Source organism: Neopelma chrysocephalum, unplaced genomic scaffold, assembly GCF_003984885.1.
Source record: "Neopelma chrysocephalum unplaced genomic scaffold, ASM398488v2 Primary Assembly neopelma1_25, whole genome shotgun sequence".
Classification (NCBI taxonomy): domain Eukaryota; kingdom Metazoa; phylum Chordata; class Aves; order Passeriformes; family Pipridae; genus Neopelma; species Neopelma chrysocephalum.
This window is the reverse complement of record NW_020897694.1, coordinates 7857557-7865026: the sequence shown is the minus strand read 5'-3', so window position 1 is coordinate 7865026 and position 7470 is coordinate 7857557.

The following is a 7470-nucleotide window of genomic DNA, read 5'->3' as shown; positions in this document are numbered from 1 at the left end:
TATTATTATTATTATTATTATTATTATTATTATTATTATTATTATTATTTAGTTTTGTTCAATTCTAACCATATTTCTTTGCATTACCAGTACTGAAATTATGCATTCAGTACATAAGCTTTACATTGCTTTGTAAATACAAATCCAGTGCCTGTCCAGAAGGAATACAGGGGCTATCCAAAAGGGCGGGTCTCGTCCGCTGTGCAGGTGGCAGTGGCCAGTCGAAGACTGGACAAGAATCAGAACTAGTCTGGTTCTGAGCCCAGGACTTCCTAGAAACAGTTGGAATCAGCTCTTTTGCTGCCTCCAAAGGCAGAGTGTTCTGGCAACTCGGTGCTTTCTGTTTCTGACGGAAGAGCTGCCAGGAGTGCTTGTAGGACCTACCCCCACGGTGCAGCCCTGCTGCCGCTGTCACTCTGCTGCCTTGCAAGTAGATGGCATGCCTACCCCCTGAAAGGTCAAAACATCCTGTAGTATTGCTCCCTGAGGGGAGCAATAATCAGGCAACTAATCTTAGGGCAAGACTGGCAGCTGAGAAACTTTATTTAAGCTTACTGGCTGGTGGAGAAAGGTGATAATACCCGTTCAGCTCTCGCTAAGAAGCTGAATGTGGCCTCGTGTGCAACCCTCAATAAAACATAAAGAATCCAAAATTTGTGTTCCAGTATGCTGTAAGTGCTTCATACAATGAAAATAGTTCTCTATAACCATTCAAGTCTATTACAGACCTCCCAAAATTTTTACATTTCAGTTGTTAAGGCAGCTCACAGAGCTCATGTTCCAATCGCAGTGTTGCAAAGTTGTCTTTGCAGATAGGCCTCTCAGAAGGTAGCTACAAACTCCCATCTCAGAACTGGTATCCCTGTTCAGACCCCCTCCTGAAACTCCTAGTAATTATCAAGTACTTTCCAGGTTTTATATCTACAGCAGGTAAGGATCTTACTCAAGGATCTTATTTGAGGTAAACTTTGAATGGCTCCTTTCTTTCTTTTTGCACATCATTTGGACCGATGCTAACACTGAGTGATTTTGTGCAGCCACTTCAGTTTTCTGACTTCTCAAATTTCTCTCTCCTTTTAAGAAAGGCTTTAATTCCAGTTTGACCTTAAATTGTTCCTGGAGTTTGGCCAGCTCCTTCCACAGGCAGCTGGGTTTTATTATTTCTGATGCAAACCAGTTCCTGCTCACACATTACAGCTTGCACCCTATCACATTTCCTAAGTACCTACTAGTTCTCAATAGTGTACTTCTGAATACAGAGAAATTCAGGTTAACTTTTGTTACTGCTACTGACTTTTGCGTGGGTCCTCTGAGTAACATCTTTTCTTGTATTCTCAACCCAATTCATGCTATGAGATACGTAATGCTTTTATCAACAGCCAGTAGATTATTTTTTGGCAAGCTGCCCTGAGCCTGATACCTGCGTCATATCAGTAGTTGACTTTAGTGCTCAGCATCTTTTCACATGTCTCTGAACAATCCATGTGCTACTGATTACATACTCTTACAACAGTTTTGTCCAAAAGCCAGTTTTTTCCCAATGGGCTGTGTAGAGCTAGGATTTAATTAAATAATTCCCAGACCCCTAACCTTGCTGCTCCTGAATTTCCTTACACATTTTTTATGTTTCTTTTTTAAGCAAAAGAGGGCCACCCTCAAACAATTCTACCAGAGAGTTCTGCTTTTTGTGCATTGATTCCTGTTTTACTGTTTACATTGCTACTTACAATTGAAAATCATTTCTCTTCTGATCTCTGCAGTGGTGAAGACAGTTTTGCCTGGTGTCCTACTGGTTAGTGAAGTGACAGAAGGTTATGGGCATTGTTCAAACTGCCTTGTCATTTTGTCACTAGTTGTAACCACTGGAGAGTTTCCTTTGTCCCCTGGAAGCTTTCACAATTATTAGTTACATAATCCACTTGCTTTTTTGTGTCCCACTGGCTGTGTGCTGAGAGCAAGTCTAGGATATTGGGAATCAACAGCTCTTTGCCCTGGCACAGCCTTTTCATCTTCGGTGTTTGCACTTTCTGTCTGAAAAAAAGTTCATCATACTCTCAGTCATACAGCAGATGACGTTGTTGGAAAAATAAACACTCAATGTGCTATTGTAAAAATAAAAGACGTTAAATAGTCCTTCCATTGTGTTTGTCGGGGGCAAAGCCTCAGCTGGAGTACCACATCCAGCTGTGTGGTGCATTTCAGAAGGGCTGTAAAGAGGAGGATAAGGGTAGGGATACAAAACACAATCTGCAAGGAAAGATTGAAAGAAATAGACTTATTTATTTAAAAAAAAAAAAGGCGTAACATAAACTTCAAGACTGAAAGTTATAAAGAGGAAATTAATTATCTATTCTCCACCACTTATATTAGACATTAGAACAGACTTTCTAGTGGTATGGACAGTGCTAGATGAGACTGACTGTGGAGCTTGCAGTGCCTTCATAATCACAAGCTTTTAAAAACTGTTAAGCAGCTGGTTTTCAGATGTAGTTTCAGTCTGGGTGATGCAACCCAAGCATTGGGATGGACTCCCAAGGATCTTTCCAGCCCATTTTTCTGTAATTATTCAATGACATTTCCTCCTCCTGCTACTAACATATGTCATATAAGCATACAATGACAACACAATTTAAGTTTCTAACTTCAATTCTGCTGTGCAGAATTCAAGGAGAAAGGAAAGTGAAAGCAGGAGTAGTGGTAAATATTATTTTATAGCCTTTTTAATTTTTTTTCTTTTTTTTAATAATCTGATTTGGGCTCTGCCATTAGCAAGAGCCAAAGGTCTTTATGGTATCATTGTTTTGTGGATATATCATGTTATTTGTTTTTAATGGGTAAAGGGTGAAGGAGCAGAGGGCAGTTCCAGCCTTTGAGGGTAAAGAAACTGAGGATAGTTCTGGGCTTTAGGTGGACAAGAGTCATACAGCATAAGGCAATTCTAGTAAATGTAAATCTGCAAACCATACAAAATTTTCTGAAAGTGTTGCAATCTTTCAGTAGGTCCTGGGACATTGATTTCTCCTGTTTTCTGAAACTCCATACAGAGATAATAATTTCTGTGTGTGTCACAGTGTTAGATTTGATGTTATTTGAATGAAGCAAATGAAAAGCTGTTAAAGTTTCTCAGATAGGAAGGCACTATAGAAGGCTTTTCGCTACTATAAAATACTTTCCAACCTTAACAGGTCATCTGTTGTCCTGTGGATTCTTGCTAAATAAAGATCAGTCACAGTTGCTTCACAGAGGTTTTTGTCCAGCATGGCACTGCGGCTAAACAAGTAGTAACTAGAAGAAACAATGCCAATTTGAATGCTGGTAGATGCCACTCAAAGAAAAGCAAACATTTTTCTATGTCCTACTAAAAACCAGGCAGAACGTGGTGTAAGATACAGCCTAACCTTTTCCATAAGGGAGATGATTCAATGTTGAATGAAGGACAGAGGGGTTGATGTGACACCAAATAACATTTTACATATGGTACATTTTCTGCCACTTTAGGTACATACCTTACTTGGCAGTACTCAATATCCAGGGGTAGTAGGAAGCATCTGCTGGGAAAACACGTATTTGTCGAAGTATCTGCTGGGGGAAATATATATTTGCACTTAACTATCCTGTGGAAGAGGAGTTGCAATTGAAGTAGTTCTACAGTAACAGAAATGTGACTTATACAAGACAATGGACAATGAAATGTGGTGGCAGGTGACCCCAAGACATGTCCTTCACAGTGCAGGATTTAGGTTGGTCAGAACACATAGCTGCCTATGTAGGAAAATTTCAAACTTGTAGTGCTGTTGCTTTTTAAAGGAGCCTCACTATTCTCTTTCCTGATTCCCAGGTTTTGATAATTTTCTCATAACATCTGCAGAATACTTTGCATTAAATCATTACCCAAATAATCCAGCTTTTCTTCTGTTTACCACAGTCTGGCTTTGGGTAACACAGCTTTTGCTATCAGAATTTGAATACCATTTCCTTCTTTTTAAATTTAAAAATGTGGTTTACAAATTTTTGTTAAATGATGCATTTAAGCAACATCACAATTTTTTAGAAATTAAAAGTTCTGAAAATGCAGGATGCTTTCTGAAGAAGTACTTTCTTGCTTTGCAGGCCTGCTAATCCAAAGCATGACAACACCAGAACTAACACTGTGTTTTGCCAAGATGATTGCTGTTAACCTTGAGCAACAGGGGTTATTCTGCACAGCAGGGGAAAACAGCTGTAGGATTTTGTCCTTAAGGTCGTCATCTGTCATGAAAAACACATCTTGAACAAGTCACTCGGGATCTTTAGTTTGCAGTGGGATTCTTTGCTGATGCTGCAAAGCAGCAGTCACAGGTAGGAACTCACATCTCCACTGACTCCTAGTAACAAAGCCTGGCAGAGTGGGAAAACTCTGCCTTTGACACTGTCTCCCACAGCATACTCCTGAAAAAGCTGGCAGCCCGGCTTGGACAGGGGCACTCTGTGCTGGGTTAGGAACTGGCTGGAGGGCCGGGCCCAGAGAGTGGTGGTGAACGGGGCTGCATCCAGTTGGCAGCTGGTCACTAGTGGTGTCCCCCAGGGATCAGTGCTGGGCCCAATTCTCTTTAATATCTTTACTGATGATTTAGATTAAGGGATTGAGTGTACCGTTAGCAAATTTGCAGATGACAGTAAGTTGGAGGGGAGTGTTGATCTGCTGGAAGGCTCTGCAGAGGGACCTGGACAGGCTGGAGAGTTGGGCTGATTCCAACAGGATGAGGTTCGACAAGACCAACTACCAGGTCCTCCACTTTGGCCACAACAACCCCCTGCAGTGCTACAGGCTGGGCACTAAGTGGCTGGAGAGCAGCCAGGCAGAAAGGGACCTGGGAGTTTGGATTGACAGGAAGCTGAACATGAGCCAGCAGTGTGCCCAGGTGGTCAAGAGGGCCAATGGCATCCTGGCCTGGATCAGGAACAGTGTGGCCAGCAGGACCAGGGAAGTGATTCTTCCCCTGGACTCAGCGCTGGTGAAGCCACACCTGGAGTACTGTGTCCAGTTCTGGGCCCCTCAGTTCAGGAAGGACATTGAGATGCTGGAGCAGGTTCAGAGAAGAGCAACAAGGCTGGTGAAGGGACTTGAGCACAAGTCCTATGAGGAGAGGCTGAGGGAGCTGGGGTTGTTCAGCCTGGAGAAGAGGAGGCTCAGGGGAGACCTCATCACTCTCTACTCCTCCCTGAAAGGAGGTTGTAGCCTGGTAGGAGTTGGTCTCTTCTCTCAGGCAGCTATCAGTAAGACAAGAGGACATGGTCTTAAGCTGTGCCAGGGGAGGTTTAGGTTAGATATTAGGAAGAAATTCTTTACAGAGAGGGTAATCAGGCATTGGAATGGGCTCCCCAGGGAATTGGTGGATTCTCCGTCCCTGGAGGTTTTTAAGATGAGACTGGATGTGGCACTTAGTGCCATGGTCTAGTAACCACAGTGGTTGCAGATCAAGGGTTGGACTTGATGATCTCAGAGGTCCCTTCCAACCTGGCTGATTCTATGATTCTAACTATTGTCTTTCTGGGGCTGAAGAGGTGTAGACTGCAGTGATAGAGACTCTGGCTTTCTGGGAAATATGGCAGCTGACATATTCAAACACCTCCCTCCATTTTACAGTCATCCTTCCCTACAGAGGATTCAGTGGATGCCAGCTTCTGGAGTCACTCATGCCTTGGGTGGCAGCACCAGCAAGCACAGCAATGTGGCCTCATAGCAGTAACAAGGGAATTCTGCAAAATGGTAGCACTGATGTAGCAGCTCATTGCCAGAAAGGAGGCTGCTCCCTTCCCTATCCGCATTTCCTTCCCATTCCCAGACACAGTTCTGGCCCTTTGCTCAGGCCTGTGATGACTCTTATTTGAATCATGAAATCACTGAGTTTACAGAATGCACCCATCAAACCCCAAGCTTCTGCCAGCTCATGGAGCTGAATTGGCCTCACACTGACCCCAGCACCAATGTAACAGAAGCAGCAGGAGTGCATGACTTGCAGTGTGTTCAGCCTGTTTGGAAGCATCAAAATATTAGGATGTCTCAGCATCTCAGAGGACTTAGCCACAAGTACCTGGCACAGCAAAAATGTTTGAGGGGTTGCAATATTCATCCTGCCTTTAACACCCCATCCTAATACCGCTAGCCTCCTGTGTGGTTTGCAGTGAGAGCAAGAGGTGGCATTAATCCCTGGACTTCGCTAACAAGCTTTTCTAACCCTCTTCAAGGTCAGAGAACAGAGACAAGGGCCTGGCTGCCAGCTGGACCATGTGTAAAACCTCATCCAAGGACTTTGGATGGACTCCTACAGTACAGCTAAAAATACAGAGTCTTAATTCATGCCAGAGGTGGGTTGGCCTTGTTTCAGATCTAAGGCCATGGGGAATCCAGTCCTGTTGAATCAAAGAACCAGCCTACAAATTTCCTTGCATTTCATTTCAAATGCAAAGCCGGGAAGAAGACAGGGAGAAGAGAGACAAAAAAGTACTTAAGAGTAACAGAGATGATCAAGAGGAGATAGTGGAAATAAAGACTGAGACAAGAGACATGAGGAGAACAGGCATATATAAATTGTGCAGAAGCTTTTACTGGTGCTAGACTGTCTGAAATGATGAGAGGTTTTTTTGTAAGTGAAAAGAATAAATGATCTTTTGAAAACAGATGGTCCGCCAGTTCTGTAATAGTTGCCGTGAGGATTAAGACATTTAGGTAGCTCGTTCCAAAGGAAAGCACTAATGGTAAAAGCTACTTCTGACACTTTCAGCAGTCTGAGAGCCTAAATGTTCCAAGGAAAGTAACTGGAGATGGAGTGGAATTTCCTGGAAGAGGTCTTGAGGGATCTTGGACGGTCACAGCACTGTGCAGTCACATTCCAGGAGACGCAGCATGGCCATCCTTCCAGGCTGCTTAGAAAGCAGGACTTAGGAGTAGATTATATACTTCCCCCTGGATGGAATTAAACTTTGTACGTTTGTAATATCTGTAAATTTTATAGGAAACTAGGCCAGCTTTTGTAGTTCTGAGACATCCTGGATTTTACGTGATTCCAAAAGACATACATCAATTGTTTTTATTATTTTTATATCTTTTATATTTTTATACAGTCCCTACCTGAAAGGCTTCTGTAGTGGAGGTAATTGTATGTGTATGAAAATGAGGCAACTATAGAAGCTCCACAACTTTTTACTAAATGTATCTCAGTAATATGCAAATGATGTTGATTGTCACTGCAGACTCCATTGTAACATTGAATTTTGGAGACTACAAGCAGGGTGCTCTGTACTTCTAAAACCTTGGAGTACAGAAGCAGTTCCAGAAGTAGGGGAACCCCGGAAGATGGCTTTTGATCAGTAAGTGTACGGCATCTGAAAGGAATGGAAGAGGTGAAAGAGTGGACAATGCAGTGTGCAATATAGATGATCGTACTCACTCCATATTATCCAGGACATCATAGAGTCATTTAAATGGTG